Source organism: Lycium ferocissimum, chromosome 11 (assembly GCF_029784015.1).
Source record: "Lycium ferocissimum isolate CSIRO_LF1 chromosome 11, AGI_CSIRO_Lferr_CH_V1, whole genome shotgun sequence".
NCBI classification, from domain to species: domain Eukaryota; kingdom Viridiplantae; phylum Streptophyta; class Magnoliopsida; order Solanales; family Solanaceae; genus Lycium; species Lycium ferocissimum.
In genome coordinates, this window is record NC_081352.1 from 56,896,009 (window position 1) to 56,921,308 (window position 25,300).

Consider the following 25,300-nt stretch of genomic DNA (forward strand, 5'->3'; position numbering starts at 1 on the left):
TTATTCCGAGCCCACATTTTGGTATATATTCGTTCACGTATATGTATTGGTTTGTTCAGGGGTACGGCGGGGCCCTGTCCCGTCATATGATTCTGTTTGTCTGTTTAGAGGTCTGTGGACATGTATGTGGGTTGTGCCTATTCTATACAGGTGTGTTTGTATGATGTATGTTCTGGGCGATCCCATTCGCCGTGGCAGCCTTGTCGGCTTGCATATGTATATGTTTTGGGCCGTTGCGCCATTTGATGCCCTTCGCTCCTCGATATATATATATGTTTGTGTCTGAGATGTGTTTGAGACAGTTTGAGATAATTTGAGACAGCGTCCGATATTTGTATACGCATAAGCTATCTGTATGTGATTCGAATTAATGAATGTGTTTGGGTGCCCAGCTCGGGCACTAGTCACGGCCTACGGGGCTGGGTCGTGACATGTACCCATTCATATTATCAACAACATGTCTCCCCCCTTCGTTCAGCAGCATGACTTTCCCCTTAATCACATGGTATATCATTCATTTATTCTAATCACAGTCGGACGTACCCATTCATATTATCAACAATATCTTCCCCCTTTTGGCATTATCAAAAAGATTCATCAAATATAAAACATGAGTATACATGATGATAGAGATAGCTTATGGCATAAAGACAAAACAATCGTTGCATTCATTAGATAAGTTTGCCCACAAAATGAAGTAACAATCATTATCTAAAAGCAGTAGTCTAAATAATACACATATGATAGTTAAAAAGTTAACACATCATGTCATAGGAAGAGAGCACTGGGGGAAAAAACACAGGGGGAGCTTGAGGGACTGGAATATGGAGGACAGAACAAGGAGAGGAATCAAAGAGGGCGAGCAAAGGCTTTCAGAACGCTATTCACTTGCTAACTAGCATCTTTTTGATTTTCAATCAGCTTATCACAACTTTCTCCTTCAAATGAGCGTTCTCAACTTGGAGCTTTGTATTTTAATGTATAAACTCACTACTAGGGTCAGGTTCACATGCTTGTTCAACTAATTTAGCTTTCAGCGATCATTTTCAGCTTGAAGCCAACTGATTTCAATGGTTGCTTGCTCCTGTGCGTCAATTAGTTTAGATATAAGAGAGCAGTTCCCCACACTTCCCTTTTGTTTATGCATTCACATTCTTCCAAAGTTCGTAAAGTGATCATCTGCTTCCTTGTTCCCTTAGTGGTCTTTCCAGTCTTTACACTAAAATGCTGAAACACATTAGTCAAGAAGATTCCGTAAGGAAGCCCATGCTTGCTGTCTTTGATATTCACAACCTTTATCATATGTTCAATCATTAAACCAGGCAAGTTGATGGGTTGAAATTTTGCAAGAGCTTCAAGAAGCACCAGATCTGACAACGAAGTTGTGTATCTCCCCTCAGCTTTAGGAAGCAGCACTTTGTTAACAAATTCAAACATAAGTTGATATTATGGCTTCAGTTGCTTCTTATGGAACCTTTCAGAGGAAGCAGGGCCTTTCTTGGCAAAAGAGTTTTTGAAATCTTGAGAGGCTTTTCCTTCACAGTTTTCAGTCCACAGGTTGGGACCACAGGATTTTTCCAAGCTTTGCCTCATTTAGATCGAATTTCTCTGAATGAATTATCAGAGCCAAGGTAGAGTCATCAGTATAGATTAGATTCAAGTAGAATTCAATCACCTCTTATTTAGAAACACTGGGAGCTAGAGCAACAAACAGATGTTCACATTTATGGAATTTTACGATCTCGAGAAGTTCCCTAATTCCATGCTTGTCAGAGATGTCATGATCAAATACTCTTCCCAGCAACACTTTTTGATTCATTAGAGCATTTTCCCTTTCCTCATCTGAGTCCTGTGACCTTCTTCATTTCTTAGAGCAACCTGGTTCCTTTCTTAGTTTGCTCCATTTTCTTTTGGGTTGTCAAGGTGTACTCTTCTTCTTGACAGCTTTCTCATTTCTATTAGTAGGCGTATCTTCCTTGATTACCCTTTTTCCTTTTTCTTATTCTTTTCTTTTAGATAACCTTTTCTCAAGAGGTAGTTGTTCAGGTTCCTTTTCTTCATCAGGAATTGTCACCACATCCGAAGAAGATGGCACCTCCTCATCTCATGGGCCATTCTTCCCAAATCTTCCTTTCTTCTTGTCCACCAATTTTTCTTTGTATTCTTTTAGGCAGACTCAAGCCTAGATTTTCTTCTTTGCCTAGTGTTTGGAGCTTTATAAGCAATATGTTTCCTGACTTTCCCATTTTCTGGAGTTACAGGGTCAGAGGATCTCTTGACTACGGTACTTAGAATGATATCATCATCGCAGTCTACTTCCTTAGAGGAGTTGTCAGACCTTTCCTTCTTCGGAGATGTTCCTCTTAAGTGCACAATAGCAAGCATAACAACTCTAATTACTTTAGAGGGGTCTAGAATCTCAACCACTATGGAAGTAGTCCGAAATATAAAAGGTTCGAACACTCCTTGTGCTGAGGGACCCAGTCCCTCCTGCATATCCCTTATACTTTCTCTTTCCCTTGAACTTTTTCAATGTCCATCTCAGCCTGCATGGCATCATCAAACCTGGACATTATTTCTTTTTCACTCTCCAGTATATTAGATAATTCCACTATTTTCTCCTACACGTTACTAGCTATAACTAAGATAGAGTTCGCTGCTCCTTTTTCACAATCAAAGGAATTAGGATTACCTAAGATTTTTGCACCAACTTCATTCTCCTTAGTGGTACCTCTATTTTCTAGCCCTGTTATCCATACAATTTGCCTTTTCAGCAACAGACTTTTGGATATTGGTATTTAACCCCTCAGAGCTCATGATGTTGCTTGAAACTTCCACTTCATCATCCCTTGCATTGATTTCCTCAGTGGTTTGGAGGAATTTGGAGACTGAAAGTGCTTAACCACTTTCGTCTGAAATTGGTTTTCCAAATGGAACGGGATTTAAGGATGTGTTTTTAGAAGGTGAGGGGAGGATTTTTATGACTGAGATAGCTTGAGAGGTGGACTCATTATTAAACATAATTAACCTCGGTCAAAGCTTTGAGAGAAAGAAGAGGGATTTGAGTTTACGAATTTTACGCTAACAAAATGAACAGAGAAGAGAGGTTTAGAATGAGAGAGACACAAATAGTATCCTTAAATATTTGAGACAAGGAACCGACTCTGATTGGCTAATACTTGAGGTTTCTTACAGACCGGGTCAGTCCAGGAAAGATGTAACGTTTGGGATCATGATTTTGGGAGGGAAGATTTTTAATGACATGACATGTTAGCATTTTAACACACATATATAGGCATTGGAAAGACTACTAACCTGAGTCACAAGAACCAGACTCCTTGACAGTTTTTGAAGCAGAAAAAAACTCGAAATTATGCAATGTCTCCAATCCTTATGCTATCCTGAGAGTGATATGAGAGTATGCTTCTCTTTGGTCATTGTCATTTAGAATATGAAGGGCTTCTTCTGATCATACTGTCTCTTCTTCAGTAGCAGCCAATTTCAAGATCATTGGAAGGTGTTTTTCATATAGTTTTTTAAAAGACACACCCTTTCCTTAGTGTTCCTTGAGTGAAGTGACATTTTTTTTTTCAAAAGGACTTTGAGCAAAGATACCTTTTAACTGTCCTTTCCTCACATTTACTGACTCCATTTGGGAACCCGTATTCGATTGGGTCCCTTAGAGTGAGAAGTAGTGTGAATTGAGCATTCTTCTTTTAATTCAGGCAACTCTTCCTTTTCTTTCCACAGATCAGATGCTTCCTCTCTTAACTTCTGTTTAGCAGTATATTTCCCTCTACATGATGTACTTAACAATTCTTTGATGTGGCTGTTTAGAAGAGGATTTTCTTTAGTAACTTCCTCAACTTTCTCTTATAGATCTACGATACCAACAACCATATCATCCCTTTCTTGATCATGAGTGGTCTTACTACCCTTTGTTTTGAGAAGATCAATCTTTGTACTAATTTTGTCGACTCCATCATGTGCACCTTTGAGAGCGTCCCAGATCTACTTTGCTATTTCAAAAGAGGAAACTAGATTGCACTCCCCTGATCCAAATGCTTTGAAGAAGAATTTTCTTGATCTTTTTGCAGAATAAAGTCATCCAGCACGGGATTATGAGAACCATAGCAGATCATGTCCCACAGATCTGTATCCTTACCAGTGATGAAGTCTTGCATTCCAACTTTCCACCATTCATAATGTTCAGTGCTGAAGCTTGGCGGTCTTAAGGTAGATTCTCCCTTTTTTTGGTTCAATGAGCTAGCCATGAAGAGATCCTTTCTAGGTGTTAACCATTTAGAAAGAACCTGCTCTGATACTAATTTTTATAGGTTGTGTGTCCACCAAATAATGTATCAAGAACCTAGTTATGCACCGGTTCCCTTATGCAGTGCAGTAAGTGAAGAAGGCACGATTTGACTATAGAAAGCTCCTTGCTCAAGAGATTAAAAACCACGAGCTACCCCAGTAGGATTTCAACTCCACTACACGAGCAACTTCAGATTACAACCTATTGTAAGCCAGGAACTAACTCCCATAATCCTTTTACCCTTATAATAGAAGTAACCTAAGAACTAACTCCCCTAGTCCCTCAACCTTTGCAACACACGATTGCAAACACCTCCACTTGACTAACTCTAGCCAAGGAAACTAATACACCTAGAATAACTCTAGCGTAGTGTACCACTCAAAGTTCTTATGAAGACACTCTTTTAACAAGCAACTTTTGAGAATTCAACTAATACAACTAAGCTAACTCTAGCCTAGTGTACCATTCAAGAGCTTGTGAAAGTAACTTTGAGAATTTAGAACACCTACAAACAGCTTCCTTTTTGGGAAGAGTAGGTTTATAGTTTAAGCACAAGTAAACAAAAACTCACAGCAACTAAAGAACATAAATAATAACTTGTGTCTTGATTAGGTTCTTCGGATTGTCAATGACTTTGTTCTTAAGAATACTTGAGAAACTTATGTCGGCAGATTTTGCACGATTTAGATTACTCCCGGTATTCTATCCATCCAGGAATGACAAAGATGTATCATGATCTTAAATTGATGTATTGGTGGGATGGCATGAAAAGAGACATAGTAGAATTTGTAGCCCAATGTCCAAATTGCCAACAAGTGAAGGCAGAACATCAAAAGCCAGGGGGACTATTGCAAGCAATGGAAATTCCTACGTGGAAATGGGAAGTGATCAATATGGATTTCATTGTAGGATTGCCTCGTTCCCGAGGAAAGTATAATTCCATATGGGTGATCATGGATAGATTGAAGAAAGCAGCTCATTTTCTCCCAGTCAGAACCACCTACTCAGCAGAAGATTATGCGAGGTTGTATATCAAGGAAATTGTGAGACTTCATGGTATTCCGGTATCTATTATTATAGACAGAGGAGCACAATTTACAGTCAAGTTCTGGAAATCCTTCCAAGAAGGTCTAGGTACTCAAGTGAGGCTCAGCACGGCATTTCATCCGCAGACTGACGGACAAGCCGAGCGCACCATTCAGACCCTGGAGGATATGCTAAGAGCATGCGTTTTAGATTTTGGTGGTAGCTGGGATGACCACTTACCCCTAATCGAATTTGCCTACAATAATAGCTATCATTCCAGTATTCAAATAGCTCCATATGAAGCCTTGTATGGAAGGAAGTGCAGATCTCCAATTGGGTGGTTTGAAATCGGAGAAGTACAGTTAATAGGTCCCGAGTTGATTCAACAAGCTGTGGAAAAAGTCAAGACAATCCGAGATCGATTATTGACAGCTCAGAGTCGCCAAAAATCTTATGCGGACAACCGCCGGCGAGATCTAGAATTTCAAGTTAACGATTGGGTGTTCTTGAAAGTGTCACCAATGAAAGGGGTGATGAGATTTGGTAAGAAAGGGAAGCTGAGTCCTCGATATATTGGACCTTACAAAATCATCCGCAAGGTGGGTCAAGTGGCATATGAATTAGACTTGCCTTTAGAGCTTGAACTAGTTCATCTAGTATTCCATGTTTCAATGCTCCGCAAATGTGTAGGAGACCCCACAAAGATTGTGCCAGTAGATGATGTTCAGATCACAGAAAAGCTAGCTTATGAAGAAGTGCCTATTGCCATTCTAGACAGGCAAGTACGAAGACTTCGAAATAAGGAAATAGCTTCAGTTAAAGTCCTATGGCGAAATAACAATCGGGAAGAGATGACTTGGGAAGCGAAAGGGAAGATGAAATCCACATACCCACATTTATTTCAGCCCCTGGAAGAGATCTATGACGAGACGTCGAAATGATAAGGTATGTATGCTTTACTTTATGTATATGGGTCGTGTGTGGCCAAGTTGTATCGTTATTATGTTGTGGCCCTGTGAGGCAATGATATTATGGGTTGTTGTGACAGGATGGTAACGCCATATTACAGGGGAAACTCAGGCGAAATTTTTCTAGAATTCCTAGTGATTTAACATTCGAGGACGAATGTTCCAAAAGGGGGGAAGAATGTTACACCTTGGGAAATTCCCCGTTAGCGTACTATGAATAGATTCATGAAGGGCACGATGAACACGAGGTTTGGGATAAGTGAGAGATAGTATGTGATGGTCCTAATTAAGATTTCCAAAGGCATTCGAGTTAGTGAAGGAAAGTTGTTAAGGAAAGCAAGCCATATGTTGGGAATCGGATAGGAATTTCGAGCATTGAGTTAGTGATGTCCTAATGACACTTTGAGGAAGAGTTATAACGTCCCTTAGAATGGTATTGAAGTGATGAACAAGTGTTAAGAAGGTTCCATAAGGATCGGAGATCAAACGAGTTGACGAAACAATTCTCGGAAAAACTGGACAACCTACGGTCAGACATACTGGCCGTATAAAAAGTATGGACCGTATGTCCAACCGTAGATTCAGCCCAGAATACTATACTTCACTGGACCAGATCTACGGCCAGACATACGGCCCGTAGAAAACATACGGACCGTATGTTGGTCCGTATATCTTGGTCGGGGCTGAACCGGATTTTATATAAGGGACCCTTTTCATTTCATTTTCATTTCACTCCCACTCCTCCACACTTCAAGAGACCTCTAGAACATTCCAAACACTTCATCCATGAGAAATCAATAGAAATCAAAGATCATCAACAAGAAATCAAGTGAACCAAGTGAAGGAAACCCATTAAAAGTCATGCAAATCAAGAAAACCCAAGAGAGATGAAATAGGGTTTTTGTGCAAAAAGTGTATCATCAATCAAGTCCTATTCCTCCGTCATCAAAGGTGAGTTTCATAACCTTTTCATGTTATTTGAGGTATTAATAAGTTGAAACACATGGATTGTGGAAGAGTATAGGAAATGGGTCACAAATGTGAGGATAATGTCATTATTGAATAGTAGTGGGATGGAATCATGAAAATGGATATGTTAGGATTATAAATACGTTATAGATGACATTTAGAGCATGGAATGAGCATCATATGTGAAAGTACGCGACAATAGACTTTGGTCATGATGAATTGGAGTAGAATTGTGGAATGCGAATAATGTAAATGAATGACGATTGTTGCTAGCAATATTGTGATTGTTGTTATAAATGTTGGGAGTTGATATGGAATATGGAGGAAAGTAGCATAAACAAAGGAAATGCTGCCCAAATTTCTCTAGCTTTAGGAAGTACGTTTTCATGATTGCCTAGCTAACGACAATACGAACTCTCTTGAAGGTAGAGACGCAAGCGTTAAAGGAGAATGAGCAAGCGATAGAATAGTTAAGCGACAAAGGTATGTGAGGCTTAACCCTTCTTTCTAAGGCATGAATCCTATGTATGATTTTCCTCCCTCTTCGTGAATTTCCTACATTCCAAAAGACTATAGGCCTATGTTCATGAATGGTCATACGAGACAAGAAATGTGATATGAATACGACGATGATAATGCCAAGCTTAAGTCTAGAGACCACGATATAATGTATCTACGAAGCTGATGATGTTACTATGATCCACTAATGTATTCTTCATGTACACTCGCATAACGTAGTCCTTCCAAGGTGAGATATGACGACTATGGTTACTCCATAAAGTAATCGGGGGTCTACGACCTTACGTCACCCCGACATAGTTATGGTTGCTCTCAAGTCCTAAGGGATAAATTGATAATACACGTATAATGATGCTGACTTATGATAGAACCATGATATGTCCATAAAGTGAATGACAGTGATGAGTTTATGATATCATGATGATGTGATTCCACCGTGCCTAATTGGCCGGGCATGTCACCGCTAAGGCGGGCTGCGTACGATTCCACCGCGCCTAAATGGCCGGGCATGTCACCGCTAAGGCGGGCTGCTATGAATTCACCGAGCCTAGAGGGTCGGGCATGACACCACTAGTAGGCTGCATATGATGGTTACCCGGACGCGGGTTAACGACATGATGATGTATAATTGATGTGATGATGTTTGCATGGTATGATGATGTATATATGATATGATAAGGCACACGCTATGATAATGTATATGATATGCTTGTGTATGATGTATGTATATGAAACGTAGCTATATGTAGCAGAATGCATAGGTTATGTCCTCATCTCATGACTTATGATACTCTTATTACGCTTATTTCATTCCTGTCTTACATACTCAGTACAATGTTCGTACTGATGTCTATTTTCTTTGGACTTTGTGTTCATGCTCATAGGTAGACAGGGAGACGGTGCGGATCCGTAGGAGCTATTAGCTGATTGAGAGCACCCCACTCTTCCGGAGGTGCCATTGATTATTCTTTTGGTACATATATGTATATATCCATGATTGGGCACGACGGGGTCCTGTCCCGTCCATATGTCTAGTATTCCAGTAGAGGCTCGTAGATACGCATGTGTGGGTTTTATGGCCCCATGGTCTCCATGTATATGTATGTGCATGTGTATATATATATATATATATATATATATATATATATATATATATATATATATATATATTATTTTGATAGCCGAAGGGCTTATGTTTATAAAAGCAATTGTGTTTCAAATGATTATATATTTCCATGAATTTGAGTAGTATTATAAATGAGAGTATATAGGTAAAGAAATGAGTGGTGTTCGGTGGTTAGCCCCGGATACCCGTCATGGCCCGTAGTTCGGGTCGTGACAATCTGGTTCTGAAACAGTTTGACAATCATCAAAACACGAGTGCACTTGGAACTATCAGTTATCTATCCCACTCTTGGCTTTGTAGCATATAATTGATTGTTGGTCATGTAGAAAACATCTTAGAGAGATGAACATATATATCAAGGTTTAGAATTTGGATAAGAATACGATATGAGTGTAGCGAGACTCTTTTACACTAAGTGTAGTGGTTCTTGAGTTGTTGTGTGAACCTTCTTGTTTGTTTTCTATCATACTCATCTGTTGATTTTCTCTTGTTATATATGCCATACTGATCATTGTCGGCCTATGATGCTTACCAATACGTGTGTTGTACCGATACTACTCTTGCAACACACTTTTTGGGTGTAAAGTTGTTACAGGTTGATATCTGGGATTCCATTAGCTTCCGAGGATCTCACCAAGTACGCTTCAAGCTTTCTGTTTCTCATTCCAACAGAAGTTGTACTTAGTTTAAGGTTGTATTTCATCTCAAGTTGTAATTTCAGCATGCTCTTGTACGAGTCTAGACCCGGTTTTGGGAATGGTGTATCTAATAAAATGATCTCTTTTGTTATTTTCAATTCTTCCAAAATGGTGATTGAAATGGTTAGCTTATTGTTTCCTTACAATGTGTAATTAGAGCATTCGGTTTGGAAAGGTTTCGCGTTTTGCTACTAGGACAGAGTTTTTAGGTGCTCGCATGACCCGTGCTTTGGGTCGTGACATATATTCACTAAAATTATTATTTAAAAATGATAGTGAGAGTTCCACATGTCTTTTATTTTCTCTCTCGATAGAAATGAATTAAGTTTTGTATTAAGTGTGTACCAATAAGTCATGTCATTGATGGTAAAATAAAAATACCAAAATTGAAATGTTTCAAAAAGAGAAGGTGCCATTCTTTTCAAAATTGATTAAAAAGAAAAGCGTGTCAAATAAAATTAAACGAAGAAGATATCAATTATAAACTTATCATTCCACTAGGTTGATTTTAAATCAAGAGAAATTTACACCATATAACGAATTAGGAACCCTAATTACCATCTCTATAGATACTTTCAACTGATTATCCAATAATAACAAGGCTTTTCAAAACATAGCAACTAAGAAGATACATATCCTTTGATTTAAGTGCTAAATTTGGTAAAACTTACCTCTCTCAATCTCTCTCTCTCTCCCACATTTTTTTTTTAATTAACAAACTTAAATGATTCAGGGCAATAATTTTTGAATCTAAATTTTGATTTTTGAGCTTCAAAACATTCAATGAAGTTCATCTTTTCTTTTTAAAATTTGGGTTTTGATTATCGAGTTTCAAAACATTCAATGGAGGTCTCACTTTTTTTTTTTAGATTTGTTTCTCAAATATCAAACCAGTAAATGATGGTTGGATTCAACTTAGAAATGAGTTTCTCAAGTCCAAACACATTCAATCCTCTCAGTTTCGGGCGTTCGTGATACGCTTTAGAGGGATTGTGCATCAGGCTTAAGGGAGGGTACACTTCCTGTTGAGTTAGTTATAACTATAATAATGAGGATTGTTGTTTAGCCTTGACAATTACTTTTATTACTTTACTATATATTTACACTTTAGTCCTTTTCTTTTCAGTTGAATATATCTCTATATTCGAATAGTAGGAGGGTTATGAATGAAATCGTTGTTTCCTTGCTTCTTCAATTTCCTTTCTCTTTCTCTTCTTAGCTGTAATTTCTGTGTAAACCAGTTCAATCCTGCATCAGTGGTATTAGAGCATTTTTCTGGTTCTGTGGAGGTTCACCTATGACAGAAATTAAAGCAATAATGGATAAACTTGATCGTATAGCTACGGACATGGCTAGGGTCAAGCTAAGACAAATTCAAATGGAATCGGTACACGAAGAATCTTACTATAGCACCGACTGGAAGGGTGAATTGCGAGCTCTAATCACATACGGAGGGACCTTTACGACTATCAAATACACCGTCTCTGAGCTTACCCCGTCACAGTTGCATGCCCACAACCCCCAATTTCTCATATGGTTATACACCGGTAAGTTCACAAACTCAATTACCTTCCTTATCTGTACCCATGCCCAATTATCAACCTCTTTTCATGACAACACAATTAATTCACAGGTCAGCACCCTATATACCCATTTCCAATTACCAAATACCTTACCAAGGCCATAACTCATTTTCTCTTCAAAAACTCTTTCCCACATTTCCTACCCATGGATTCAATCAACAAACACCCAAATTTCTATAATCCGGCCCATTCTCCACTCAAAACCAGTTTTACATACCCTAAAACCAGCTCCACACACTAAAACCCTCTGTCCTTCTAACCCTAATCACCATAATTCCCATAATCCCCACTTAATGACTCGACTGTCCAAATTAGAGTTTTCTAGATTTAATGGGAAAAACTTTAAAGATTGGTGGTACAAGGTTGATCAGTTTTTTTCACTAGATGAGGTTCTTCCTGATCAAACATTACTATAGTAGCTATACATTTGGATGACATTGCTCTTTAATGGCATCAGGCTTACATGAGAAGTTGAGGCTAGTTTGCCTTGCCTACTTGGGATGAGTACTTAGTTGCATTAGCTGATCGTTTTGGGGCTGAATATGATAGATGAACCTATGACAGAGGCATTAAAGGTCAAGCAGGTTGGGAGTGTGTTGGATTTCAGGAGTCTTTTGATAGGGCCATGACCATATTAAACTTGGACCCTAATCATGCTATCAGTATGTTCTTGGAAGGGTTAAAACCAGAGTTGGGGGATGCAGAGTCTATTTTTTTGAAGCAAGCTAAGGCTATGAAAGGACCTGTTAGTCGTTCTTCTCATGTGCCACACATTAAACCATATTCACTCCCTCGGGCTTACCATCTTGCTAGGTTGCAAGAGTTTATTTTTTTCGAAGCAAGCTAAGGCTATGAAAGGACCTTTTAGTCATTCTTCTCATGCGCCACACATTAAACCAACCACAATACCTACTACTCACTATCCTACGCCTGCTAATTCTACAACTGAAGAGAGGCCAAAGAGGAGGAGATTGTCTCTAGTTCAATTGAGTGACAAAAGGGCAAAAGGCTTGTGTTACACTTGTGATGAAAAATACCTTCCTGGTCATATTTGTAAAGCCAAAACACAGGGGCCTCTGCTGGAAGGAGGTGATGAGGAGTTCAATGGTGATGAACTACTCCTTCTGGGAGATGATATTGCAGATGTTGGACAAAGGATCATTCAACATTTCCACATTTCATTGCAGGCACTCAATGGCACTAATGGATACCATACCTTGAGAGTTCCTGGCTACTGTCAACAAAAGAGTCTTAGTATCCTTATTGATAGTGGGTCAACACACAATTTTATTGATAGTGATTTAGCTGCAAGAATGGGATGGAAAATAGCGTTATTGAATCCTCTATTACACGTGGGAGTAGCTGATCGTAATTCTATCTAGGTCACTAGTTGTTACATTGGATTGGAGTGGCTATTGCAAGGAATTGCATTCAAGGCCAATTTTCTACTTTTACCTTTAGGAAACAATGACATGGTATTGGGTGTCCAATGGTTATGTTCACTAGAAGGAGACAAAGGTGATATTCTATTCAACTTCAAATAGCTTACTATGAAGTTTGAGTTTGAGGGGAAAGTGCATACATTACAAGGAGTGGAACCTAGATTTAGAGTGGTAGATGCTGCATCTTTATAAAAATCCACTGAAAATAATGTCCAGTTCTTCATGATTAAAGTGAGTCCTACATAAGCTAATGTAGGTGAAGAGGAAGAATTGAAGGCAAAAACTGAGAACCATCTGCTGAGATAGAGGCTATCTTGGAGGTATTTCAAGGATTGTTTGATGAACCAAAGGAATTGCCTCCCTTCAGAGACACCTTTGATCATTACATTCCTTTGATAGAGGATGCCAAACCAGTTAACAACAGACATTATAGGTATTCCTCGATACAAAAAGATGTCATAGAAAATATGGTCCAGGAATTGATGGCTCAAGGGCTCATCCAATATAGTAGTAGTCCATTTGATTCAACATTGGTGCTAGTCAGGAAGAAGGATGGGAGTTGGAGAATGTGTGTCGATTACAAGGCACTTAACCAGTTTACTATTAAAGATAAGTTCCCAATTCCTCTCATTGAAGAGTTGCTAGATGAACTTAGAGGATCGCATATGACACTCGGAATTGAAATATTTCAGTTGTGGCATAACCCACCTCATGGTGAACATTCAAGCATTGACAACACTTATAGGAGAGTGGTTGCACTTTTCTACTGGAAGGGTCTTAAAGAGAAAGTGTCAGTGTTTATGAAGAAGTGTGAGGTCTGTCAAAAAAGTAACTACGAAACTGCAGCTTATCCCGGTTTGTTACAACTTGCATTACATCACTTACTTAGAGTAGCATTAGTATGGACTTTATAGAAGGACTTCCTAACTTCAAAAGAAAGTCAGTCACATGGGTTGTAGTAGACAGACTCACCAAATAGGCTCACTTTGTTGCCCTCAATCAACCTTACACTGCTAGTGACATTGCGAGGTTGCTCATGGATAACATTTTCAAGTTACTTGGTATGCCATCAGATATTCCGAGTGATAGGGACCCTGTTTTTACTAGTAAACTATGGAAAGAACTTTTTTCTATCCAAGGTGACACTTAGTGCTTCTACAGCTTACCACCCTCAATCAGATAAACAAACTAAGGTGGTTAATAGATGTCTAGAGACTTATCTCAGGTGCTACTGTTCAGAGACTCCTACTAACTGGGCACAATTTCTTGTATTTGTTGAGTGGTGGTATAACACCACATTTCATTCCTCTATTCATTGTTCACCATATGAGGCCTTCTATGGTCAACCCCTCCTCTTCATTTGCCTTAACTGGTTGGTGACTCTGAGAAGGAAGAAATAGACAGAACCCTTGTGACTAGGTAGTTTAAATTACAACTATTGAAGTATCATTTGGCTAGATCACAACAAAGGATGGTATCTCAAGCTAATAAACACGGAACTGATAGACAATGCAAGGTTGGAGACTGGGTTTTATCTTAAGATGCGTCCTTATAGACAAGTTACTATGAATTCTCATCACTTCAAAAAGCTTCTTACAAATACTATGGTCCTTGTCTTATCACTGAGAGGGTTGGTCCTATGGCTTATAAACTAGCTCTTCCTCCTGGGTTACTTAATCATTCCAAATTTCATGTGTCTTTACTGAAACTCTGTCATGCTTTGCCAGAGAAAATCAGTCATCCACCAGTCTTAGACCTTTCCAATCCTTTTGTCCTCAATCTGTCAAGATCCTTAGTAGAAGAATGGTTCAGAAGGGTAACAAAGCAGTTTCTCAGTGTTGGTGTAATGGGACCAGATTCCTGAAGAACGGCCTACCTAGGAAGATGTTAACAAGTTGAAGATCAGATTTGATGGGTTCCTTCCTTGAGGTCAAGGAAGTTTTTCAAGGGGGAAGTAAGGATAAGCTTTAGAGGGATTGTACATCAGGCTTGAGGGAGGGTACACTAGCTGCTGAGTTAGTTATAACTATAATAATGAGGATTGTTGTTTAGTCCTTATAATCACTTTTATTACTTTACTATTTACACTTTAGTCCTTTCCTTTTCAGTTGAATATATCTTTGTATTCGAACAGTAGGAGGGTTATGAATGAAAGTAGTATTTCCTTGCTTCTTCAGTTTCCTTTCTCTTTCTCTTCTTAGCTGTAATTTCTGTGTAAACCAGTTCAATCCTGCATCAGAAATTTGAGACTTTCGAACTAAACTTTTCAAGTACTGAACAGTGATACCTAATTAGTGGTTGCTATAGTGGTGGACTGGTGGTTTGGTAGCGGTGGAATGACTATATTTTATGTGTATGTCCAATGTATGTCATGTCTCTTAATATAGTATATATGACATATATGTGAAATGCATCAGACATACAATGATATACAGTGTATGTCCCGTGGTGATTATCGTGATTTCCGGTGGCGTTTTAGTAGCAGTGGAGGAATGACTGTATTTCATGTATATGTTCAATAAATATCACCTGTATTAGTATTATATACATGTGACATACATTGATCTATAGTGTGTGTCAAGTGCATATCCAGCTTGGTCATGAAAATTCCATCCATGTTCGAAAAGACGAGGTTTCTAAAAAGATCAAAGCGAAGTAGAAAAGAGAGGAGGTAGAAGTTGGCTTTTGGGATGGCGAGAACGTGAACAGACCGAAGGGCATTACTGATGGTGCCACCACCTTTGATGCCATACCAGCCACCTTTCCTATGCTTTATAAATGAAATAGTATTATCAGTTATGACAGTTTTTTTTGGTAACTATTAGTTATGACAACTAAAGTTATATTTTAGCATATTTAGAAAATTATTCCTAAAATCAAATGGGTTGGAATATGGGCCAACCAGCCAAAACTGACTCAAGCATATATAGAATTTGCAATAGCTCTCTTCTTTGAGCACCTCTATTTAAATCTTAGACGTATGTTTTATAATATTAAAACTTTAGCCTGAAACGGAGAAACTTCAGGCAAGGCCAACACTGTTGCTACTTCTTCTTTCTCCTCGTTTGAGCTCTTTTGTTTTCAATACCAAATTTACACAGTAACTTTGGTTGTACATTGACATGAAAGGTGAGACAACAACATCATATGACGCTGTATTGATTGACAATGTGAAGCAGATCAATCACTACTAGAAAACAAGGACAAAATTTCGTAGTCAAAGGCAAAAATTCCATGCTAATCTCATTTAGCTACGGATTATAAGAAAATCTAATTAGCGATGAGCTATTTAGCGACGGATTAGCTAGGGATCACCGACAAATTCCGTAGCTAATTCCATATTCTCTTGCAGTGAATGAGAGTGAAGTAGCTAGTGGCCGAGCTTATCAGACCTTGAAAGAGGTACTGGGGAACCTTTTGTTACCACTGACAATTTTAACGGAAAAGAAGCCAAGAGTGGAAAGTCAAATACTCAATAACTTTGTAATATGTTTTCTTTTTTAGTCTTTCAAAAAAAGAATGATACATTTCTATATTTAGAGATAATTTAACTTAAAACTACCCTTTTTACCTTTGATGAAATGAATTATAGCCACACAAATATTCATGGCTTGTTTTAGACCACATGTTTCAAAAGTCTTCCTTTCTTTGGCTTGTTTTAGACCACATGTTTCAAAAGTCTTCCTTTCTTTCTTAAACTATGTGTCTAGTCAAACTATTGTTAGGTTTTTATGAATAGGTGTGAATGGGGAAATGGTTCTTTGCACTTTTCATCGAAAATGTTTCACACCTCTTCATTCCTATACTATGTTGGCTATAAATACTTAGCCATTTCCATCACATTTTACTTACGAAAATTCTGATTATCTTATTCCTTCTTTCTACACTTTAAATATATTCCGTGTGATTTGTTGTCGCCTGTTGCGTTCGCCGTTCACGGGGGTTTGAGGTACTACTACGCTGGTGAGTTAATTCGTTCTATCCTAGGAGGATATCTTTCATAACCTCAGGTACTTGAGGGAAATAATTTCCTTAAGGAAACACTGTGGATTCAATGGGCTCAAATTATTCCTTTTTACCTTTATTTTTAGATCTTGTTTAAGTTATTATCAAATACAGATTGACAACAACTATATCACATAAATTGGAACGGAAATTGGAACGGAAGGAGTATCAATAACCAACGGGAATTGGCATACCAGTATTTAACCATCTTCCAATGGTGATATTATGCACATATCATCATTATATGCCAATTTATATATTGCCAGTATAATTTTTTTTTTTTTTTTTTTTTCACTATTTGAACACTTGAAAAGTATGTTACTAATTACTAGTATAACTTACACATAGTATAAAAATTAAGACAAATTACTTGCTACTTGAAGAAAGAAGAATGGATTAATAAAAGGAATCCAAACAAGCGAGGCAGACTAATGAAGCCCCATGTCAAAGCACTAAGTTTCTCAGCCTAAGTTACATATTTTGTTAGTGTAGGAATTCTTTTATATTATCTGGAATCACATAAAGAATATCTACAATAAGCTTCATTGAAATATTGAATTTGTCATATTGAAATAAAACATGTTACCTGTTATAACATATAATGGTAATTTAATGGTATAAAAAAAATTTACATTGAAGATATATATAACTTAGACTAGAGGTTTTTAGAAATGGAGAAGGGCTTTCAATTACCTAAATATAAGTAGTTGGACAAGTTACTTTATAATAAGAGAGAAAAAAGGGAAAGAGGAGTAAAAAGATGGAGTCCTTTCTCCTGTGGTGACACTAGTCGAGCTTTGGCAATATAGGAAGAAAATCAGTCCAAAATAGATATGGAAGGAGGCGAACTTTCCCCTTGAATTTTAAAAATACTACTGTATAATATATCATTTTATAAATTCAACCAGATTTGGGTAGATTGGCTTGGGTTTGAACTTCTGTTTAAAGTTTACTTAATGATCAAAAAGTCGAAGCAATAAAAGTTGAAACACAAAGCCTAGTTTCCTTTGGAATTCCACTTACCAAAAGGGCCCAAAACGACTATAAAATTTGCATGATTGTACATGCAATATATGCAGTGTCTAGGTTTGAAGGCCTCTCACAAGACAAATTTAAAATTTAGAGTTTGTCTGTTTAGAATGAGTCTGATTTTAATGTAGATATATAGTTTATATATATATATATATATATATATATATATATATATATATATTTTTTTTTTTTTTTTGCATATGTACATATAATTCAGATGAAAAGCAATAGATTTAATTAAATTCACAGGACCTGCCCTAACTAAATCCGCTTCTCCACCCCATAACTTCATAACCTTTTGTGTTGATATTTTCACAATTACTCAGGCGGAATAATATACTTCCCTGCCTATATCTATTCACCAAATTCGCCCCTTAAAAATTACAGTGCAACAATTGTGTACATTATATACCATTAACACAATAATGATAGTTAAATCACAATTTTGTTGTATGATTATATACCCGAAGATATATAACATACATACATACATGTTGGATATTTTTAAAATAATTTTTTTTCTAAATAAGTACGAGTATATTAGTTCTTAAAGTGAAAATTTTCACGTAAATTTCTTTTAGCAGCCTGAGCACACTAAGTAAATGTCTCTATTCTGAAGTGGGATTCTTTTTGAATGTCTAGTTAGCATTATGTTTGAGAAGTGGCTACTTCTTTAAAGAAAAAAACAAGAAGGGTTGGCACTCAAGTGCTTTTTTCTTCTTTAAATAGTTTAATCTAAAAGCTCATTCATTTAACTAGTTTTTTCCACTTGCGTAAGAAAAAGAGCCACATCTTCAGGAAGCCAACAAGTCCATTAAGTGGGTAGAGACAGATTGTTTGAAGTTGACTGCTCAAAACAAGTATATTTGCTCCAAAAAGTATGTTAGGTTATTTTTGGTCCACCTTTTATTTCATTTTATAAATGTCTTTTTCTACTTTCGTTATCCAATGAGAACTGTTGTTACGAACCACTTTGAAGTAGATATGAATATACAAATTGTCACTTTCATTAAAGTATATGCTTATATGGTTCTACTAAAATTTCGTCATATATATAGTGCACTCTTTTTAAAGTTGGATTGTTTTGGACATATTGGTGTATGATTAATTGTTGCATGCCCACTATATATTAAAAGCTGCCTTGATTGTTTTCTAAAATGTGATGCACGTTATATGTATTAACTTGAAAGCATGATCAAGAGTCAATTCAATTATGTAAAAGGGGTACATCATATCATTTAGTGCCGGTTGATGAATACTGTTAAGATATTTGCTGATATATTGTTTTTAGATTCATTTGGTTTGGATCACATTACTCCCTCCGATCCGTTTTTGTTACTATGGTTACCAAATATAATTGGTCCATATATTTGTTACTAGAAACAATCAAGATAGAATTAATTGTGTTTTCCACTTTTACCCTTGCTCTAATAAATAAGACAGTACGGTGCACAAAACATTCATGAAAAAAGAACTAATATGTTGAAAGGAAGAGTAATAATAAACTGAGATCAAAGAATAAATAAGGACCATTTATTTATATTATTTTTTAATTAATATTTTTTAATGGCGTGCAAACGAAAAACGCAACAAGTAAAAAGGATTGTAGAGACTGAAAGTATTACATTGGAACCTAAATAGGTGTAAATATCACATGATTAAAGCTAATAGAGTAGTTAATACCTAGTCTCAACACGCATAATAACAACAGAAGTCTCTTCATTGTCATTGTCTTGTCTTTATTTTCTTCCCTCAATTATTTAGAATTTCTTGAAAGATCGGTATATTTGCCAATACTACAAGTCTCTAAAATTGATGAGAATTGAGATGGATCTTATGAAACTATACACTTCAGGTTTATTTAAACAGGGGTAATTTGTATTTTACTCAAAACAAGTTATCATGAAAAATCTAAGGGGGAAAACTACTTCATTTTGGTCAAGTACTAACAGTACAACACTTAGCATAACGACATAATTGCAGAGTCATGTAAACAAGTTTATGGAAAAAATGTGTTTGATAATTGTACTCCAATTTGTGAAACTTTTACGAGTGGAATAAAATCTTTTTCTTTGAAACATAATTACTTTGTTGGGATATACATAAATATTCCTCGTACTTGTTCGGAATTTTGAATTAAGCACTTCAATTATACTGGGTCCCCTATGTTTGTTTAAATTGAGAGTAATACTACATGCTTTAAAATGTAGGTGTTTTATCGTGTAAAGAGAAGCTTTTAAAAAAAATAAAAAAAAAAACTTTGGAAAGCACATTCAAACCACGAGTCCGGAACCTAAATGACCCAATAAAAATGAAATGAACTAAAATACTCCAAGAAAAAACTTTGTTACCAAACTACCCTTAACGCAGCAATTGCGTTAAAGCAGTTAACCGTAACGGCATGGTTAAATTTGCTGCGTTAAAGGATCAAGACATTCTTTAACGCAGCAATTTTGCTGCGTTAAAGCGGGATATATCCGACCCCATCACTTTTCTTCCCCACTGGTCCCCCATTTGAATACTTTATTGAAAACACCATTGAAGGCGAAAAGTCACAGGCCCACGGATAAAAAACGTTGTTTTCGCTTCAAATTTCATCCCGAAAGTAAAGATTCTCAGTATATACAAGTCAAGGAACAAGATTCCAAGGTTGAATTTTGAAAAAAAGTGACTCACAACTCGATTCAAACAACCCAACAATAACTTTCAATCAAGATATTTTAGTATGAAATTTTCGATTACATTGTTTAGTAAATGATAATCCAAAGCATGAGTATGGTTTATTACTCTCGATTTTAGTAATAATTGTTGTCTTCCGCGTTTTTTTCTCAATTTCAAAAAGAAAAAAAATTGATTTTTTTTTCTTTTTGTTCTTCCAGTAGTTTTTTTTTTTTTAAATCTTGTTATTTAAATTATTTATTCTATGTTAATTTGTTTATTAGAAAATTAATCTCTTAATATTTATTAATTATGTAATTCTTAATCTATTTATTGGTTGAATTGGTTATTCTATGTTAATTGTTATGTGCTAATTAGTTATGTAATTTTATTCATTAATTGTTTATTAATTGTCAATTTGTTAATTGTTTAATTAGAAAATAAATTAATCTCCTATTATTTGTTAATTATGTCTCGTTACATGAATTAGTTCGTTATTACTTTAATTGTAGTTAGGAGAATAATCAGTTAGCCACTGTTAATTAATAATTATTTAGTTAATATAATTTCCCGATAAAGGATTAGTTATTTAACATAATTTTCAGTCAAATAATTAGCTATTTAACATTAGTTAAGAAATTAATTAATTCGGTAAATTTTAATTAGATATAATTATTCAAAAAAATATAATAACACATAATTCTCATCATTCACAAATTTTGAATAACGAACGATAAACTAAATCCTTAGTTTAGGATTAGTTATTTGACATAATTTTTTGATAAATAAATTGGTTATTTAATATAAACTTTTAGTTAAGAAATTAATTAATTCAGTTATTTTTAATTAGATATAACTATTCAAAAAAATTACAATACATAATACACAAATTTTGAATAAAGAAGGATAAACTAAATACTGAATAATGAATGATAAACTAAATCCTTAGTTTAGGATTAGCTATTTAACATAATTTTTCGTTAAATAAATTAGCTATTTAATATAAAATTTTAGTTAAGAAATTAATTAATTTAGTAATTTTTAATTAGATATAATTATTCAAAAAAAATATAATAGATAATCCACAAATTTTGAATAAAGAAGGATAAATTAAATTCTTAATAACGAATGATAAACTAAATCCTGAATAATGAACGATAAACAAAATCCTAAATATTGAACGATAAACTAAATCCTTAGTGTTGGATTGATGATCATTAATATAATTTTCCTATAAAGGATTAGTTAGTTAATATAATTATTTTATAAATAATTAGTTAGTTAATATAATTTCCGATAAAAGCTTAGTCATTTAACAAAAAATTTCTTTAATTTCAAGAATAATGAATAATTTAGTCTGTACAGATACGACACCTCCATGGATCCCAATGTTCACCCGGGGCCCGACGATAAATCAGTACATACTCTACAAGATTATCATAGGTTCGAGCTATTATGGGGTGATGTTATACAGATAGGGACGTTGCTCCGTCCCCGTAGGCTAGATATGCCGTGGAATCTTTTACGCGAGCGCCTCCCACCTCCCCGCGTCTTAGAGATACTGTATCGGGGTGGTATTTATCATTGCGTCTCTATTGATCGGGTACAGCATGATCGGGCTCTTGTGACGGTCATGGTTGAGCATTGCAGGCCGGAGACACACACCTTTCATCTCCGCACTGGTGAGGCCACGATCACGCTCCAAGATGTTGAGGTCATGTTTGGGACAAGTAGATGGAGACCCATTATATAGTTGGGTTGAGCCTGCTCCTGGTAGGACATGGATGACAGAGTTGACTAGTGTTAGAGGCTATGCATCCACCAAATAGTGTATTGAGGGACCTGGTTGAGTACCAATTCCCTTATGCAGTGCAGTAAGTAAAGAAGGCACGATTTTTACCACGCAAAACTCCTTTCTCAAGGGATTAAAAATCACGACCCACCCCAGTAGCATTTCAACTCCACTACACGTGCAACTTCAGGTTATAACTCTATCGCAAGCTAGGAACTAACTCCCATAATCCCTCACCCTTACAATAACACTTATGCAACCTAGGAACTAACCCTCGTAGTCCCTCTACGCTTGCAATACTTTGATTGCAAGCCACTCCACTTAGCTAAATCTATCTAAGGACCACTAATACACCTAGACTAACTCTAGCCTAGTGTACCACTCAAAAGCTTGCGGAAACACACTTCCAACAAGTACACTTTGAGACTTTTCAAAATACCTACAAATAGCCTCTTAACACAAAAGAGTAGGTTTACAATTTAAGCACAAATGAATAAAGATTTACAACAACCTAAAGAACATAGACTAAACACATATCAGGATCTGGTTCTTCAGCTTGAAAGTAACTTTGTTCTTGAGAGATCTTGAAAACTTGTGTTGGCAGCTTCGCACGATTTAGATTAGGTTTTCAAGTCTGCTCAATATGTTGCCATTATGTTGTATATATAGTAGGAGCATGTGGGGTGAAAAGAGACCATTCTTCAATTTTGACCTAAAGCATGGGGCTGTAGTTGTGTGCAGCAAGTGACTCGGCTTTACAGTCATCTCTGCCGACAGTGCAAGGTGCACAGAGAGCAGATTACAGACTGTAACACTCCGTAAATCTGGGTTAGGTGAATGTGTATAATGGGTGTAAATGTGATAATTTAACTATATGATCCTTTCGGGATGAATTTGGGTGAAAGATAGTTGTTATAGAGTCAAACCAAATAGTGAAGTTCGTAAGAGTTCTTAAACTCATCTAAGTTTCAGTATGTTTGACTTCTAGGCCAGTTTCATATAAATAGATTGAGAATTCGGGAACAATTCCTAAATTAAAGTTTTAGGACTTTGAAATACCTTTCCAACGATATATGGTGGAGCTCAAATGGACATGTGAGTAAAACGTTATGAGCAGTTTACTAACTTGGCACAGTCCGTGGTGCATCTTGCGTTTCACAGGATCAATCCGCGGTTCAATCCTGTGTTTCTAAGGATGAACACCAAAAACCATGTCCCTATGGCACGACGTGAATTAGGGCTGCATTTCACGGTTCAAAGGTGCGATTCGCAGGATGTGTCACGCGCCTTGCTCGGCTATAAAAACCCCAAAACGTGAAATTTTCTTAAACCTTCATTCTACTTCATCTTTGGCCGACTTTTTGAGAAGAAATAACCCTAGGGCTTCCTAAAAACATATAAGGAGGGTTCTTGATCAATTCCTGTCATTACTACATCAATCTAACGTCAAATTACTACTCTTAAACACTAGTTCATCTTCTCAAACCCTAGATTCTTGAAAGCTAAAGAAGAGAAGAAGAGAGGGGCGTGTGGCGTTCCATCAAAAGTTAAGACTTCTGATTTTTATGAGATTACTATTGATGCTTGAACTAGTATAGAGTAAACTAAGAGGTTAGAATGCACCAATGATTTCCATAAGATTCAAGAACAAGATTTAAGGCTTAGAAAAGCCCTGATTTTCGAAATTTTAAGAAAACTTCAAGAAACGATTCAAGATCTAATCTTTCTCATCTAAAACCATTGTTGTGTTATTATTGAACCTTGGTAAGTACGTTTGAGAGGGATTTGAGGTATGTCTCTTTTGAAAACTTTCTTTTGACGTATGTCTCTTTTTTTAACATACTTTTCAACCTTTAAAAGAAATGGTTTCTTTGCAAGGTTTCATGTGCGTGAGGGACAAGCCCTCATGGAACCTTATGTGTATAATATTATATATGTGTATACGTGATTTCTTTATCAAAGGGTTATTCAAACTGATTTACAAAGCTTTATACTTGAACATGAATTACCCCATGAGGGATGCTTAAACTTGATTTCGGAAAGCTTGAATATTTCATGTGTTTTGCCCTATGAACGAATTGTGATGAAATTGATACTTAATAGACTTGAAAATAGTTTCTAAACCCATAAATGATTTGATGTACCCCTACCAACAGGATAATGAACATAATCCATAACGAGTGATTCGGCTTCCATGCTATGATTGTAATTCGGCTATTTTGCCTTTGCTTCTATTGTTTGTGTTTGGCCTAGCTACTTGGGAGGAAGGGTAGTCACTATGGATCCTAGTGTGGTTTGCCTAGCCATTCGAGAGGAAGAGTGGCCATCGAGGGTTCATAACTCTAATGTGATTTTGCCTAGCTATTCGGGTGAAGGATAGCCATCGAGGGTGACAACCCCGATGTGGTGCTTCTATGTGGTTTTAGGGAACCTTAATGGTCATCCCTTCATTTCATGGATTTGACCTGTATTGGCATTATTGTGATTGTTTGTGAGTGACTTGATGTCGATCTTAAGTTCATAAATGGGGGACTTAATCTTGATAAATGGCATAATGGATTGAAAGTTATTTAATTCTCTCTTAATGGTTTCTTTGAGATTGATGAACTATTTTATTTCGGATTTTGAACTGTTTCGAAATAACATTGGGTAACGAGAACAACTTACTCATTCAAAGTGATCACTTCTTTATCATTAGCTTATACTAGATATTCATGAGATGTTATCATGTGTTCTAAACTGTTTCTCAATACTATTTCAATTATACTTATTACTCATATATTTTGCTATTAATTATTGTCCCGGAGACACTCACTGAGTACCCAGTACTCAGGCATACCATTATTATTTTTTATGGTATGTTAGGTAACGAAGAATAGCAGGTTCGTGATACGCGTACGGAGTAGGAGAACTTGCTGCTTTCCAGATTTGTTGGTGAGCCCAGATGCTTGTTCGTGGGACACTCCTCTATTTTAATATATTTCTTTTAGTTTCCGGGATGCGTTTCGAAGTTAGTCCATTAATTTATTTATCTTAGAAGCTCTATAGATAGTAGTAAGATTTTAGGTAGATGTTGAAAGTCTCATATGACTTATTGAGGCGTTTTCCACGTTTACGACTTTTCATTTTATATTAGACTTCCGTTGGTTTTACTTCATAATTGTGAG